Genomic DNA, 17,936 nt, shown 5'->3' on the forward strand with positions numbered 1-17,936 from the left:
GGGCTTGAACTCAAGACCAGTGAGATCATGACCTAGGCTGAAGCCGGACATCCAACTGACTTGAGCCACCCAGGTGCCCCTATACTCCCTTTCTATAGCACCCATTCCCAGAAAGCATTTTCTTGATTATTTTCCAATTATCTTTCAGGTTTTAGTATGAGATGAGTTCTTTTGCTCCATTCTCAAAATCAAACTGAATACTTACTTCAGTTTCAGTCAATCAGCATTCATTCATTTATTCATTCAGCAAATATTTCTTGAATTTTTGTACTGTACACATGTCCTAGCATGGAGCACACAGCAGCAGCACAGCCTCATAATTATTTATTTATTAGTGTAATTTCTTGATTAATATCTATCTGTACCTTTAGATCATAAATTCATGAAAGCAAGGACTTAATTGTGCTTTGGTCACCAGTGTATCACAGACTCCTAATTCAGTGTTTCAAGCATGTAAGTGTTAATAAATGAATAAAGTTCTGAAAAGCTGGGATATTGTGTTAACCTTCCTTATATCTGTCATAGGATTGTGCACATGGGAACACCAAGATGTTCTATAGTTAAAATAGAGTTTTATACATTTTTAACACACATAATGTTTTTTATGTTACTCTCAGATAAAACAATGCCCATCTATAATGAAGCGCTTCAAAAGCAAATAGTATTTAAAAATAAGTGGAAGAGTTAATTTGGGGGTCAAATTTTTCGATTGGGAAAAGGATCTAAATAATATTATTCTAGGTAAAATTTCTCTGTTCAGATGAGCAGCTCTTTCTCAATAAGGGTAAGAATTAATACTACTTTAAAAGATGCTATAAGTCTTATGTTCCACAAGCAACATGGGAAAGAATCCAACAGCTGTAAGAACCTGCTATTATCTGGGCACCTCAGGCATTAGTTCTCACAAAACCTGCAGGAGATTGGTATTTATATTAGCTCATTTTAAGAGATGAGAAGACACAGGCTTAGGGATGTTACATAACCTGCCCTGCCCAGCTCCTTAGAGACATCTGGTAGAATTGGGAGTTAGAAACCAAGCCTGTTGGGCTGAAGCCATGACCCATCCCAGTCAACAGAATGGGAGGGGTAACACACCATTGTGTCTTCATCCAGATAAGTTGATTTGGGTCAGGATCACCTAGATCCTCTAGAGAAAAGGTGGTGTAGGAGATCTTTTGCGAGATCCTATAAAAAGATGTGTATGTGTTAGTATATATTTTTTTAGGATCTATATGTGTATATATATTACATATATAATATATAATATGCATATTAATATTATGTGTGTTAATATTATTAAAAATGTGTATGCAATATATATGATATATAATATATAAAATAATTATATATATTGTTTGGAATATATATTCATGTTATGAACTAAGATATAAAAGTTGGGAATGTGTAAAAACGGACACGCTCTCTTTTTGGTCTATATTTCTGGCTGAAAACCCTGAGATGGATTGCCTCTAAACTAGGATAATATGATACAAGCAGTCCCTTGCCCTTTCTTGTTAACCCCTACCCACTAGACATTTCCTCTCAAAGCCTTTTCTTAGCTTCTGATGTAGCAGATATGGTTCCTTTTGCTTCCTTCCCAATACAGTGTATATACCTGCTGAATTGTTGAGCTGAATATTCAGCAAGCCTTAGCTGGAAAAACTCACTCTGTAGGGAACCAAAACAACAACAACCTCATGACAAAAACAGATCTGAATAAATTTGTCTGGATTTTCAGACCCTACCTCTCAGAATGTTGACAGTGAACTAAAACCAAAAACACAAGGCAACATTAGATATTTGCTGAATCAGGCCAAGAGACAGAAATGTACCTATAATACATATCTGAATATAAAGGTGATATAAGTGATCAAAAGAGAGGGAGAGTGAAAGGTCAAAGGAGAAACTCTCAGCTTGTAGAGATTGAACTACTTCCTTGAAAGCAGCTACATTCCAAAGTGGTTGCAGCAGTGGATGGGGTGCATGTAGAGGCAGGTTGCATAACCCAAGAGAGTCTTTGAAGGTTTGTGCTCACACTCACTTTCTGGAGATTTATGAGGCCATTCTAAACTCTATCTTTCCAGTGCTACATCAAAACCCTACGTCTACATTTTTTAAAAGAAAGAATAGACACTACTATATTATGAATTGGGTACCAGTTGAGCAGATTTCACTCTTTATGGAAAGATTGCTTTGGTAATTATAACACAAGGGGGGAGGATTAATTCCTGATTTTTGACAATTGGATTCTGGAGCCTGAAAATATCATCATTTTTATTCCATGCTGTTTTCTCCCTTCTTTCCCTCCTGTCTCCCTCACTTCTCCCTCTCTCCCTTCCTTTTCCACTCTCTTTCCTCCTTCATTCAACAAATGTTTATTGATGCTTATTCTGCCAGATATTACTTTAGGTGCTGGGAATGCATTAGTGAATAAGATAGATACAGCCCCTGACATTGTAGAACTCAATCAGAGTGAAAGGAAGGATTGTGTGAAGGATTTCTTTGAAATTCTTATATGCTTATTTGTCTAAGAATCATCTAGGAGTTTATAGATAAGAATACGGTAGAGTTTAAATATTTCAGAATTAAGAGTATATGTCAGGGGGTACCTATGTGGCTCAGTTGGTTAAGCATCCAACTCTTGATTTCAGCTCAGGTCATGATCTCACAGCTTCCTGAGTTCGAGCCCCATATTGGGCCCTGCACTGACCCTGCAGAACCTACTTGGGATTCTATCTTTCTCCCTTTCTCTCTGCCCCTCCCCTGTTCATGCTCTCTCTGTCTCAAAATAAATAAATAAACTTTAAAAATTAAAAAAAAAGGAATGTGTCAAAATCAGGGTATTTTTGATGCCAAACTGAGACCAGCTGATTTGTAGAAACTATGAAGACAAGACAGTAAAGCGAATGGCTGGAAGAAGTTCTAGCAATAGATAGCAAAGAAGAATCCAGATGGGTGGGTATTCAGCTTTCAGAAGGTGCTATAGTACATGAGAGGTGATGTTCCTGCCCAGAGAAATAGCAAGTGGCTGGGAGTTGGCAGCTACAACTCTTCTGGAGGTGTGACTTATAGCAAGAAGATGCATGAGAAGTTCAAGGAACTGAAGAAAAGGTCAGAGTGGCTAGATGGCAGAGTAGGGGGATGTTTGAATGAGGTTGCAAAAAATAGGTAGTTGCAAGAACAAACCTTGGAAGTCATCTTAACAATCTTGATTTTTAGGGGCACCTGGTGGCTCAGTTGGTTAAGTGACTGACTTCGGCTCGGGTCACGATCTCATGGTCCGTGAGTTTGAGCCTCGTGTCGGGCTCTGTGGGAACAGCTCAGAGCCTGGAGCCTGCTTCAGATACTGTGTCTCCCTGTCTCTGCCCCTCCCCCTCTCACACTCTGTCTCTCTCTCAAAAATAAATAAATATTAAAAAAAAGAATTTTGATTTTTATTCCAAGTGAAATGAAAACTTAGATGTTTTCAAACATAACTGTGCATGAAAGAGAGAATAATTTTTATACATTCTGAGTCTACTTTGTTGGCAGTGAGACTACTGTGAGACAGTAATCTAATCAAGAGAAGCTAGTAGTTTAGAATAAGGTAATGGCCCCAGATGGGAAGAGAATGGCCATCGTTGACTGCTGTTCAGAAGATAAAATCCACAGGACTTGTCGCTGGCTGCATATGATAGGTTGTAAAGGATGACTCCAAGATTTCTGGTTTTGTAGCCATATGGAGGTAGCCATGATGATGATATCTCATTCTCTGAGATAGTTAACCCTGAAGGTAGAATCAATTTGGGGAGGGGGAGGATAATGAACGTTATTTTGAAACTGCTGAATTTGAGGTGCCTTAGTGATATCCAAACGACATATCAAAGAGGCAGCTGAGTAAATGGGTTTGGAGTTCAGAGGTGAGGTCTGTGATAGAGACACTAATTTGTAAGTTCTCTGTAGTGAGGTGAAAATTGAAGCCATTGGCCCAGATGGAATCTCATTGTTTTATTTTTAATTTTTTTAAGTTATTTATTTATTTAGAGAGACAGAGAGAGGGAGACAGCATGTGCACACGTGTGCATGAGTGGGGGAGGAGCAGAGAGAGAGAATCCTAAGCAGGCTCCACACTATCAGTGCAGAGCCTGATGCAGGGCTTTATCCTATGAACCATGAGATCATGACCTGAACTGAAATTGAGTCAGATGCTTAACAGACTCAGCCACTCAGGCACCCAGGGATCTCCTTGTTTTCATGTAGAATATACGGTGGCCTAGGGAAAAACCTTGAAAGATAACATTTCTTGGCATGATAAATGAGATTAAATCTGAAGTGAAGATATAAGAGATATAAACATTTAAGGGGGGCGGGGAACAAAGTAGCCTTTGTCATAGAAACAAAGACAAGAGAATATTTTAAGAATCAAAATTCTGTAGTCTTAACTATTGAGTTCTGTAGTATTGAGTTCTTCTGAAAGGTAAATTAAGGTAAGAATTGAAAAAGTTTTGATTTAGGGGTCACTGGTAACCCAAGTAAAATTTTTACATAGAAGGAAGGGGCTAACGGCCAGATAGATATGAATTGAGGGGTGAAGATACTATGTTCATAAGGAAAGGCTGAGCACATATAAGACAGAACACATGATAATAGTAAGGGATTGGATCTAAAGTATAGATTGCATGGACAACAAAAAGTCAGCTCTCTTTTGAGATTGGAGAGACACAGGGACAGGATGATATAGATGCTAGAATGTTTGTAGATTTTATGGAAAGAAGTTGAGGGAGTTAGGATTAGATGGCCTCCGTTCTCTCTGAAGCATGTGGCTATTTTTTGAAAATGAGGAGAAGAAACCAATTATTTTGGGAATTAGGGCACAAGTATATCAGATATACATAGCTTATAGTATTAGTTATCTATTGCCACAGCAGTGCTATGTAACAAACCAACCCAAAGGTGAGTGACCTAAAACAATAGGCTTTTATTTAGCTTATGAGTCTGTGGACTAGCTTGGTAATTCTTCTATAGTTGTCTGAGCTTCCTCATGTATTTTGAGATTGGCTGACTGTCACTAGGCTGGCTTCCACTGGGTCACTGGGAGGAATTATTCCTCTCCCATGTGTCTCTCATCTTTAGTAGGCTATCCCAGGCATGTTCTCATGACCAAGGCAGAGATGCAAGAGCAGAAATAGAAGTATGCAAGATGTTCTCAAGCCTCTGCGTTCATCACATCTGCTAACATTCTGTTGGCAAGACCCGTTAAATGCCCAAACTCAGGATCAAAGAATAAGGAAAGTGACTGTTCCTCTTTAGTAGGAGAACCTCTCATGCTGTACAGTTGTATGCAAGGGTGGGGGTGGGTGGTGTAGATACAGTTGAAGGGCAAGGCATTGGGCCCTTAAAGCAATGAATCCACAAGTCCCCAATAGTATTGAGAGCTCATTCATAATAATTATCATCTTTTGGTAGTAGAATCCAAAAGCCCTATCGTGTGCATTTCTTCAGAAAAATTTGAATGCTTGGGTGGAGCACCAAAAAATACGTTAAACTCTGGGAATTTCCAGAAAGTGTGAAGAAAATACAGACAGACAGAGAGGCAAGGCCATTTATGAAATAAGTTAGGCAGGTATTGTTGTGTAAAGCATCTTAAAGTATATACTGGTTACCGAGGAATATGAAGGTGTGGGGAAAATGGAAAGCGTGAGGGCATTGTGAAGCCAAAAGCAAGTCATAACAAAAATAGTTAAAATATAATCTTGACAAGGAAGAGGTCAAGTCAGGAAGAGCATGCTTAAATTTTCAAGGTAGAGCATTTACATGAGATAACAAGGCTCATGGAGTTAGTTGTTATGAGTGGGGAAGTGAGGTGGAGAGTAGGAAAAGGAGAAGGGTGAGCAAATGAAGTAAGAGTGGGATGTGGGTAGTGGGTCATTCCTGTAATAGGAGAAAAGATGAAAAATACTAGCCCAGTGTCAGAGTGTTGGATGAATGAGAGGGTGTGACCAGGAGGTTAGTAGATGAGACTGTGGAAAGAAGAAAAACACAGTAGAGGCAAACAGCATGGGATGCAAGAGGTGGATTTTTTGATCAGATTAGTACTATTGTTATTGTCATTGAGAATGAAGGTGAATGCAATAAAAACAGCAACTAGAAGCAAAGAAGTCAAGCTTTTCTCTCAACCTTGAAATACATGGATAGTGATAAAAACAACCAACCAATACCTGGGAGAGCAGCAACCTAGACTGCAGATTAGACCGCATTGAGGGGCCTGCAAAATTTATTTTGGAACCAGTAGTGTCCCATATTCACTAATGTTTGCCTGGCAGTTGTAACCTAGATTAATTCTAGTCAAACTGGCATGGGTATTCCAGGCTAGGCCAGAGAACAATAAGGGTGGGAAAGGGACTGAGTTAAGGAAAGGAGGTAGGAGAAGGTAACAGAGAAACATTCATTCTCCCTCCCTGTCATCTCAGTGGTTCCTTGATAAGAAGTCAGTGCCTCCTGAAAGTAACCCCTTTTCTGCCCTCAGAAGGACAGAAACCATTCTGACAATTGATGATCTCAAAGCCTTTGTGGGAATAAATTAACCATTGTGGAGAGGATGGGAAGTAACACATGGGAATTATACAGAGATAGGGTTGCTATTTTCTCCATGTGAGAAAGAAATGAGGAAAAATATAAGAAAAACATATATGGTAAATATACATTTATTTTTTTTTTAATTTTTTTTTTCAACGTTTATTTATTTTTGGGACAGAGAGAGACAGAGCATGAGCGGGGGAGGGGCAGAGAGAGAGGGAGACACAGAATCGGAAACAGGCTCCAGGCTCCGAGCCATCAGCCCAGAGCCTGACGCGGGGCTCGAACTCACGGACCGCGAGATCGTGACCTGGCTGAAGTCGGACGCTTAACCGACTGCGCCACCCAGGCGCCCCTACATTTATTTAAATGTACATGCATTTATTTATTTAAAGATACATACATTTATTTAAAGATAACATGAATGTCCAGGATAATGATTATAAGTGGATATAATGATCTAAGATCAGTGAGTTAACTGATCACGTAAGGAATAAATAATATATAGTATTGCACATGACTTGAGTTCGTATCCCAGTCATCTTGCTCATAATTGTGCTCATCTGGTTGGCGCTTAGATTGTGATACATAGTAAGTATTAAATTTATATATTTGAAAAAAAATAATAAATAGTCTGTCTCTTGAGGAAGTATAGTTAAGCCTTTCTGAACCTTAACTTCTGCATTTCTATTTTCCTAATTGACAGTTTCTCTATAAGAGATAATTGTCAGTATTAAATGAGATAGGAGATGTGGACGTGGTCTACAATAAAAGTTAGCAAATATTAATTGGAATCTAAATTTGCCAATGTGAAGAGAATCCTTTCCTTAGTCATCATTCAAAGGTCTCTTGCTGTCTTCCTGCATTTGCATTTTAACCCAAGCCTGGTATATAAATACTAGTGATTCTTCTTAAAGGGTTGACCTGTTATATTTACATACACATGTACTCTTTGAGGTAATCTTGAGCCAGGCTCTTGCTGATTATATTTCAGCTTTTCATGCTGTTGTCCCAGAAGACGTTGACTTCATCTGGAGACATAGTAGCGCCATCGGTCTTCAGAGGTCCAATTCATTCTGCCATCCGGAAATTCTGTCGACAAGGCGGCCAGTGTTAGAAATTAAGCTTGTGACATGCAGGACATGGCGGAGTGCAAACATTGGTCAGTGCTTCCTCTCCCAGCCACAGAGGAAAGCCACACTGATTGGTATTCAGGAAAGGGACCTCCTGTTTCGAAGGATTCCTTCATGCTGTTCAGCAATGCTGTTTAGGGTGGATTTTCCCATTTGAACTGCAAAGCTTAAACACAAATATTAACTACCTGAAGCTGCAAATAGCAGCATAGTACATTAAAAAAATAATGAATATTTTAACCAGCCTTTGCCCAACCAAGAAAAATATTATGCAGAAACGAGGCTGATTTTAGAAAAATGCCCAAGGAAACATTAAAAAAAAAGTTGAGTTTCCTTTCAAAGTTTGTTTTTGCTAAACATTCATAATTTTGCTTTTTTCCAATCCAATTTTATTATAAGAAAGGTCTCCCACATGTGTACCTGGCATTCCTTTTAAAATGATTAGTAATACACAAAACCTTTGGAAATGGTGGGTGAGTTCTTAAATGTGACAGAAAGGACAAGATGTATTATAAATAAGGGAAGGTGCTGCTTTGCATGCATATATGTTTGTAGCCCCTTTGGTTATAGGCAGCTTTTCATGTTCTCATCATTTTGACTACTTAACATTTTAATTTTGCTCATTTAGAGAATCCAAATGTAACTGCTTCTTCACTGCAAATTTTCTCCCCAGTGAAATCACTGAAGGTACCAATCACTCGTGGTCAATGGAAGACTTTGGTGTTTTGGAGCTGTAATTCTGGATAGACATTCTGTTACACCTGTTGGATAGCTTCCTTGGCATTCATTTCTGTCTGTGGTGAAGATCAAAATGAAATTATCAAAACATGCTCTTCATGAATTCTCATTCTCAATCATTAAAATAGAAATTTTAAACTGATTTTAGTGAATAACAGAATGCTTTTAAAGCATTTTCTCTTTTTTACAAGCTCTTTTTTCTCAGCACATAACATTATCTCATTAACTCCTCATAACAATCCTATGAGGTTGGTATTGGTATGAATCCATTTTCCAGATGAGGAAAATATCACACAGAGATTAAAAACTGCCCAGATGGTCAAGTCAGGATTCACATATAGTCCAGATCCTTTGCTTTTTAACCTCCCTGTTCTGCTGTAAGTAAAATTCAGTTAAAAATTAGCTAAAATGGCTTTCCTTGGCTCCTGTTACTCTGTTGTCATTCAAGGTTTGGGATGGTTTGTTTATTTTTTTTTTGTTTAATTTTGTGGATTATACATTTTATTGTTATAATGGTAATAAAACTTGGGTCAAAGCACCTAGATTCTAGTTACAGCTTACCTACTGGCTCTAAATGACTATGAGTATAGGAAACTCTCAGTCTCCCTCCTGTAAAGCAGACACAATGGCAGGTAGTTTCCTATCTTTCTCAGGGTTTTGTCCTCCAAATCCGCTGGCAATAGATTTAAAATATTATTGCTGATGCTTCTCTCCCTACACAAGAAAAATACATCAAGCTAAAGTTCATAACTGTTCAAGTTAACACTTGAATATTAAACTTCTAAATTTTTTTGCCCTAAAGGATGTTGAACCTTTTGGGGAAAGGGAAATTCTACATTATTGGTGAATTTTTATCAAAGTTTTTGCTCTACGTCAAGAATTACTACCAAGAATAAGTTGTGACGGGGCATCTGGGTGGCTCAGTCGGTTAAACATCCCACTTAAGCTCAGGTCATGATCTCACGGTTCCTGAGTTGGAGCCCCATGTGCAACTCTGTGCTGACAGTTCATAGCCTAGACCCTGCTTCGAAATCTGTGTGTGCCTCCCTCCCTCTCTGCCCTTCCCCTGCTTGCACTCTCTCTCTCTCTCTTTTTCTCTCTCCAAAATAGACAAACATTAAAAAACAAACTTTTAAATAGAAATTAAAAAAAGAATAAGTTGTGACATGCCTTTGGAACAATAAAGAACAAAACCACCTATGTTTCAGTAATATCAGAAATGTGGGAACATCTACAATAATAGTCCAATGGTGAAATTAATTTTGACTGCCAACAGATTCCTTATGCCACTCTTTAGGGATTGCTGAATCTATTTATAGGGAACCATACCCAGAAAAATGCCACAGTTGGAAAGGCCATCACAATATCTGTGAACCCTTGGCATAAATGAATTTTCAGACTATTTTAAGGCAATTTATTATTTTTATTCCCAAAGCTGTTTCTTCTTACCCACATAAGAGTATTTATCTCTATCGCTAAGTTCCTGTTTTAGTCCTTTAGTCCTTATACAGCTTTCTTCTTTCTTCTTACCCCAAACTTTGAATCCAATTCCTCAGTTTTACATTGTTTGAAATAAGTCTTTCTCCTATCCTTCTCTCTCTAGGCCAGTGTTGTCCCATAAAAGATGAAATTGTACTGTAAATGAAGGAAAAACCCAAATTTAAATATCCTACTCTGTTATTTTAAAGGGATCATTCTTCGCTTTTTTCCTTTAGTACAAGCATCTTGAAAGGATGTGGTCTTCATGCCTGGAAAGCCAGAATGGTTTTATTTGAAAAACTGGAGCCCCCTCAGTTTGTATTACTAAGCACTGTGCTTGTGGTTTTTGTAATTCCTTCCCTTGGGGATGTCCTGACCCCTACCATACTTAATAATTTCCCTCTTCTGCTCCCTTCTTTGAGGTCTGATAGTGACAATGGAGCAGCAGGAAAAACGATAGTGAATTAAATGATTTATTTATTAAATGATTATATAAATATTTAGTGAGCACTTTCTATATGCCAGGAACTATTTTATGTACTAGAGATATTGTAGTCAAAAGTCAAATACTACTGATCACACAGCACTTATATTCTAAGTATATTGGACAGAGAAACAGAAAAAAAATTTCTTTTTTTTTTTTTATATATGAAATTTATTGACAAATTGGTTTCCAGAAAAAAAATTTCTATCTTAGTATTTGTCTAGCTTAATAAGCAAATAGATAATTAATAGATAATTTTGTATTATGGTATAAAAATAGAGGAAATAAAATGTGATAGAGTTTGGGTTGAGAGAGAGATGCCTTATTGTGGTCAAGATTCTGAGAGATAACAGGGGATACCGTAATTATGAGAACTAGCCATGCGAGGAACATTCTAAACAGAACAACACCACGTACAAGTGAGGTGAGATGATAATTACTTGGAATGTTGAGAATTAGAAGATTAAATGATCAAGGTGAAGATGACACAGATGAGGTCTAAGAGATAGAGAGGATCATGTAGTATATATGTGGCTTTGTGGATTGTGGAAAGGAGGTGTGGATTTTGTTCCAAGTATGATGGCACAGAGAAGTGATTCTCAAACTTCATGCACATCAGAATCACCTGGATGACTTGCTAAAGCATGCATTACTGGGTCCCCAGAGTTTCTGACTCAGCAACCATAGGTTAGAGCCTAAGACTTTGCATTTCTAGCAGGTAGTCCCGACACTGCTGGTGTCCAGCCAACACTTTGAGAACCATTGCCATCACAGGCATCTGTTATTTGTGCCTGCCCAGAACAGATTTCACCACAGTTTTGTAACTGAATTTGATTTTCTTGTGGGAAAAGCCCCTTCTCTACTATTAGCCAACCCTGTGTATTCCATTACTTTACTTTGGTCACAGTGAAGACATTCAAGGATGGACATATAACTTGGCAGTAGTAGTCAAAAGTCAAATACTGGTGAAACCCAATCCAGAGCCACTCTTGTAAGTCTTGGGAGATGGAAGTTCTCAAGCCACTGGATGAGAAGCTGGTAGGCAGGGGAAATCTCCCTAAGAGGTAAGCCATGGCAGAGGAGCACTGAGCTGAAAGATGGCAAGACACTGAGCTCTGATATTCTCAGCTGAGCTCCTGGATCCATCCATCCCTAAATCAACTCTATTCCTGTACTTTTCAGTTACAGGACTAACTTTCCCATTTTATAATTAGGCAGTTTCTCTTTGGTTTCTAAAACTTTATAAACCAAAAGTAATTATAAATAAAAATCTATTGTAGATACACCACTTATTTTTATTTAAATGTACCTTAGTTCATCACAGAGAATCAGACAAGAGAGTTTACATGGCTTAGTACTGCTCTGCATATTTATGAAATAACCTTTTTACAAGCCAGACTTGAGGTGTTTTAACATAGAAAGTAACATAAAAAATGGGACATGGTGGCATCACATCCCTGCCAGCAGCACTGTTACCCCATATTTCCATAATCTGACCTTAAATAGAATTTATAATTTTATGGAAACCTCATGTTCTTCACAAGCTGATGCAAGTTTTTTGTTTTTGTTTTGTTTTGTTTGTTTTGTTTTTGTCTCTTTTTTACCTCTGGCCCCTTTCAGCCATGGTTTTTCATTATAATTATATATGGCAACTTCTCATTCAGTTTTGGTCTAAACGTGATCCTTTCAAATAGCCTTGCTTGGCTGTCCTATTTCAAGTAGCATCTCCATGCTCAAGTCCAACTCTGTCAAATCATTCTATTTCATTACTTTCTGAGAATTTAACATTTTCTCAGATTATCTTGTTTATTTGCTCATTATCCATCCCTTATAATAGAAGATAAGCTACATGAAAGCAGTGGTGTCTCCTGTCTTATTTATCCATAGGTCTCTGTCATCCAATTGATGACTGAATTAGTTACACATTTTCTAGAATGTAAAAAATAATGAAATAATTGCACGTTTTTACTTTTTCTTAAATAACCTTTGCAAATAATAGACTGTATATTTTTAAGATTTTTTAAATATTATTTATTTTTGAGACAATGCAAGAGACAGAGTGCAAGCAGCGGAGGGGCAAACAGAGGGAGACACAGAATCCGAAGTGGGCTCCAGGCTCTGAGCTGTCAGCCCAGAGCCTGATGCGGGACTCGAACTCATGAACTGTGAGATCGTGACCTGAGCCGAAGTTGGATGCTTAACCAACTAAGCCACTCAGGTGCCCCTAGAGTGTATATTTTTTAGAGCAGTTTTAGGTTCACAGCAAAATTGAGAGGAAGGTACAGGGATTTCCCATATACTCCCCAGCTCTGTATATGCATAGCTTCCCCATTATCAATATCCTGCACCAGAGTGGTACATTCATTACAATTAGTGAACAGTTACTGAACTTACATTGTCACATCATTATTACCCAAAGTCCAAAATTGACATTAGGGTTTCCTCTATGAGCCTGGAAAAAATATAATGACATATATTCATGATTACAATATCATACAGAATATTTTCACTGCCCTAAAAGTCTTTTGTGCTTCTCCTATTCACTCTCTCCCCACCCACCTTGGCATCCACTGATCTTTTTACTGTCTCCACAGTTTTGAATGCCATACAGCTGAGACCATACAGTATCGTAGACTTCTCATATTGGCTTCTTTCACTTCGTAATATGCATTTAAGTTTCCTCCATGTCTTCTCATGGTTTGATAGCTCATTACTTTTTAGTGCTGAATAATATTCCATTGTCTGGATGTACCACAGTTTATTTAAACATTCATCTACTGAAGGACATCTTGGTTGCTTCCAAGTCTTTATTCAGTCAGGTGAGTGGGAAAATATGAGGACTGTCTATAATTTTGTAATTATATGTAACCTTTATGATTTCAAGATGTTGCTAGTGACCCACTGGCCGTATGTGGATCAAAGTGTTTTTCTGCAGTGGTGAAGGATTTGTGCCAAGCTGTCTATGCTTCCTCTCTTGTTCAACCTCATGACCACTTTGGCATTGGTTTGTGGGACAGGGTGTGGGCATTGGCAGACCTCAAACATTTTGGAAAGGAAGTTGTTTTTTGGGGGCAGTGGTAAATCTGTTTTTAGACATGTTATTTTTGAGGTGACAGCAGGCTACCAAGTGTGACATCTACATGTATGGAATTGTATATGGTTAGAAATAAGGTATTGCAGATAAAAGAGATCATAGTTTGTCCTAAATATTTGAGAGTCCTAAGCCTAAAAATCTTAAAGAAAAAGTGTGGATGATCACAAAGTACAGGTTGATGGTCATTTTTGAGGAGAGGCAAAGGCAGATGAGGTTATATGTGGGGAGGATCACTGAGGGGCAATCTTAAAAATTATTGGTAATCTTTTCTTCCATAATCTTGTTGGTATGTTTTCTATTATATTCAAATATCATATATTTTAAGTTAATTAAATTTGTAAAAAAGAATAAACATGGATTGCCTTTCTAAAAAAATGTGCAGTACCAGAGGAAATTTTCAATACTTTAGATGTCTTTTTAAATTTCATAAAATGTTGTTGCTTAGTTGAGAGAATTCAAGTGAGTGCAATATTTTTCCTTAGTTTCCAGCTATTTCAAGAACACTGTTTTAGTTATGAATGAATTGATGATGATGTTTTTCTCAATTCTGTTACTCTTGTGTAAACAAACATAATTCACTGAACTTTTCTTCATACTAATGCTCACTCATCTACAAAAGACAATTTCCAAATACCTACAGCATAAAGAATAGAATTAGAGCCTATGTTAATTAACACACGATTTAAAGCATGACCTATGTATCGGTTCCTTATTGCCATAATAATGCTGTATAGCAAATCACCTCAAAATTTATTTGCTTAAAATGTAAGGATCTTTATATCATAGTTTTAGGCTGGGTGGCAGGATTGTTGTAGTCTTGGATGGGTTCATTCTTGTGCCTGCAGTGTGCTGTGGATGAGCTAGAATGCTCTGCTGATCTTAGATAGGCTCTCTCCTATGACAGGGATACACCAACTGTTAGTTTGTCTAGAAGGAATCCGACTGGAAACACTGGGACAATTCTGCTGTGCCTTGCATGTCTTATCCTCTAGCAGGCTAATCTGAGCATCTTTCTTATGGCAGAGATAGAGGAGGAATGTAGAAGAGACATTTAAGGACTTTTCTGGAGCTTTAGTATATTTTTACAGCCTCTGTTGATGCCATGTTTGCTAACAGTTGTGGCCAAAGTAAGAATTAGTATACAGCAGAACACTCTTCCCAAAGTGGGAGGACATTACACATTATAGGGCAAAGGGCACGGATTCAGGATAGAGTAAACGTGGGGCTGTTGATGCAATTCATATACCACTACATGGCCTTGCCCTTCCCTTCCCCATGCCCTTCTGCATCCTCTCCCTGCCAATCCACGTCCTGCATCCTAGCCTTCCTCTGAGTCTCAGGTCTTGTCTTCCTGACTGTGCAAGTGATTATTCCAGCCTTTTTATCCACCCAAGACCTTAAGTTTCTCACTGTTAGCTTCCATCATTTCTCCTTCTGTGTCTACATTCTTGAATGTTACCTCATAAAAGAGTATATCCAATCAGACATGAAGGATTAAGGAAGGGTTTTGTTTTACAACCCTATAGAGTCTGATAGAAGCTGGGCAGTAATTAGACCATAATCAATAGTTTTTATTCTTTGTTCATTGATTTGTTTTTGTTAATGTATTCATTCATAAATCCTCACTGTCTCTTTCTGGAGTTCTAGTATATTAACATTTATTTTTGTTGGTAATTGAATATAACCCATCAATTCCCTCCTTCCTTTTATTGCCTTTTTTCCTTCTTCCCGTCCTCCCTTGTTTACTTCCTTCTTTATTTAGTTCTTTTTTTTCCTTTCTTAATTTTTGAAAACTTTTCTCTAGATATAAGGATTTTAACTTATTGAAGATAAAGAGGCTCAAAACCCTTTTCATCACAGTTAATTAGATTTCTGACTTACTCTCCATAGCTAGTATTTCTCCAGGCATATTGCTTGTGCATACCCCCCAAAACAGGTGTCAAAACACATTAAAGGCACAGCCTCCTAAAACATCAAAGTCGTGTGTTCTTTATTTTTTTTAAGTGCCACCACAAAGCTACAAACCTGTCTAAATTAGTCATGTGAACTGTATTACTGTCAAGATGTAGTTAATTCAGGTGCTGCCCTCAGTATTGATCTCATTATCTCATTTATATATGTATAAAATTCTGCTTTAATCCACATTCCAAATCTGAATAATTTATGCAGAGACCAAAGGTATGGCAGGCTAGCAAATAATTTCAGGACCTTTACAGAGATGCCAGGTAAAAGCAAAGAACTAGAAAGTAGAAAAGAAACAAAACAAGTCTTGTTAGGTGGACTGTTCAAGAGGCAGGCACACTAGATATTAAATACAAGCCTCCAATTTCTCAGTGAAAGGTTCAACAAGAACCTCCAGAGTCTAGATTTTCCACCATGGAGATGACTTTAGCCTAGGCCACCAGCAACAAAGATTTGAAAAATACTGAAAGCAAAATCCACATTAAATTTATCACAATTAAGTGGTATGTTGGAGTAGGAAAGGAAACCCTAAAACACACTTTTGAACCTAGGATCAGTTGGGCAAGAAATGTAATAAGGCATTATTACCCTCATTATATAGTTGGAGAAACTTAACTGTGTAACAAACAAAGCAGCTGAGTGACTTGTGCTACCAAATTCACACAACTAGCAGGTGCAGGAGAATCTGAGTCACTTTCCTTTGCCTCCTCAACAGAAGACTGAAAGCATCATCCTATCCTATATGTAAAATATCCCCAGATTTACTGCAAAAGGACTTCCTCACAGCAAACGTGAGTCCACTGGAGAGTAAATACAGAGAGCCTTCCTTGGTTTTTAAAGATTTTGTAATCCAAGTTAATTAAGTATCTCATTACAGTCTGTTACTATTTTTTGAGACAAGTAAGAAAAACAAAACGAAAGTGATAAGCTTGGGAGAAATGGGGTCCATTTTTAAGCAAGCCCTCTAGTTAAAGACTCTTCTCCTTTCCTCTTTATTCTCCCACTTAAAACCAACTGTGACATTTAACTCAGTGCCTTATGATAGAATATCTCTTTCCCTTATTTTTTTTTCTTTTGATTTCTTTCTTTCTTTTTTTTTTTTTCCTTGAATAAACTGCTGCATGAGCTTTCCCCCCACCTCCCTGTAGTCCTAATATACCCAGGACATTCTCTCACATGAAATCTGCCAGGTTGGTCTGCCTGCTCATGTTCCCACTGTTCTCATAAGAAAAGAGAGGAAGGGGGCTCAATGCCTGGAGTGTGTGAAAATGGGAGTAAGGTGAAGGCAGAGTGTGGCAGGTATTGTCCCGAGGGCATGGATGGATAATCACTCCTGTCACGGCAAATAGACTCTGTCACAAGGAATTCCGTGGTTTTCCAGAGGAAATGAGCTTTCCCTGCAGGCTGCCAAGCCCAAATGAGCTCCTTACAGCACCTGCAGATCTGAGCATCAAGCAATTATTCCACTATCTTGCCTAAAAACAAAGACTGTGCTACCCTTTGACAACCTCTGACCTTTTCCAGCTAACATAAACTAATTATATTTGCAGCAGGAGGGGAGGAAGGCTTTCGTAGTCCTCTGTGGGAGTTGTCCTTCATGCTTTGTGCCATGTTGTCAGTTCTGGCAATCCAAAAAATGACCACCCTTCAATCAAGGGGGTTGTTGGACGAAGCGCTTAAAGAGATACAGGGAGGCCCTTATCACAAATAAATCTCACTGCCCAGGATTTAGCAATGTGCCTGAGTGGCCCACACTGTCCATTTTGCAGTGGTACAAGGGAGCCATTGTTAAGTGTCACTTAGCAGCAATTACAGCCTGGTCAAAACAGTTTTGTTTTGTTTTGTTTTGTTTTTGCACAACTTATTAATGGGCTCACCATTAGGTGTAAGGAATAACCCAAGCCACGGGCACTGAAACAAGGTTAGAGGTTAATTGAGACTTTCTATCTCAACAGCCTGAGATTTTGCAACCTTATGCTGAGAAGACAGTCTTGAACAAAAAGATAATATGATACAATTAGTTGGAAAGGAAGAGGGTCAAAATTCCCAGATGAGAAAGGAAAACTGGCCAAGGAAATCAGGCCAGAGGGACCACCTGGACCACTTTGGATGCCAAGAATATCTGTGGCCATTCATCTGGTGGATGAGGCGGAAAGTGGTGTGCCCGCCATTCATCACATCTCTCTTCTCTACCAAAGAAAATACAAGGTCAATGCTGTAAACAGTAGGCACCCCAGAGTAATTGAAATTCCAGAAACTGCCTCATTAGAAGAGCTCACAGGCAATCAGGTTTTTCTTTTCCTGCTGAAGGTATATTCATCCCTTGAAATTGCATGGCTGGCCTTCTTCATGGTGACTAAAGCTGCCAGGGAGGTTTTCTGAGAGTTTTTGAAGGACTGTGTCTAAATAAATGGATGCCTTCATAGTTGAGGGAACGTGGCCCATCAGGACTTCTTGGGCTTGCTTGCTAGGCCATGGCATGCCCGAAGTC

The 17,936-nt window shown here is 38.3% G+C and overlaps 1 long non-coding RNA gene across 1 annotated transcript in view; it reads left to right on the forward strand.

The window, feature by feature from the left end:
• The window catches only part of LOC115510332, a 101,898-nt gene that overhangs the window by 46,745 nt on the left and 37,217 nt on the right, over positions 1-17,936 (forward strand). The window contains exon 2 of the long non-coding RNA XR_003967678.1: positions 17,401-17,653. This is a non-coding gene — a long non-coding RNA (uncharacterized LOC115510332). The remainder of the gene's footprint in view (positions 1-17,400; positions 17,654-17,936) is intronic.

This window comes from Lynx canadensis, chromosome A3, assembly GCF_007474595.2.
Source record: "Lynx canadensis isolate LIC74 chromosome A3, mLynCan4.pri.v2, whole genome shotgun sequence".
Taxonomy (NCBI): domain Eukaryota; kingdom Metazoa; phylum Chordata; class Mammalia; order Carnivora; family Felidae; genus Lynx; species Lynx canadensis.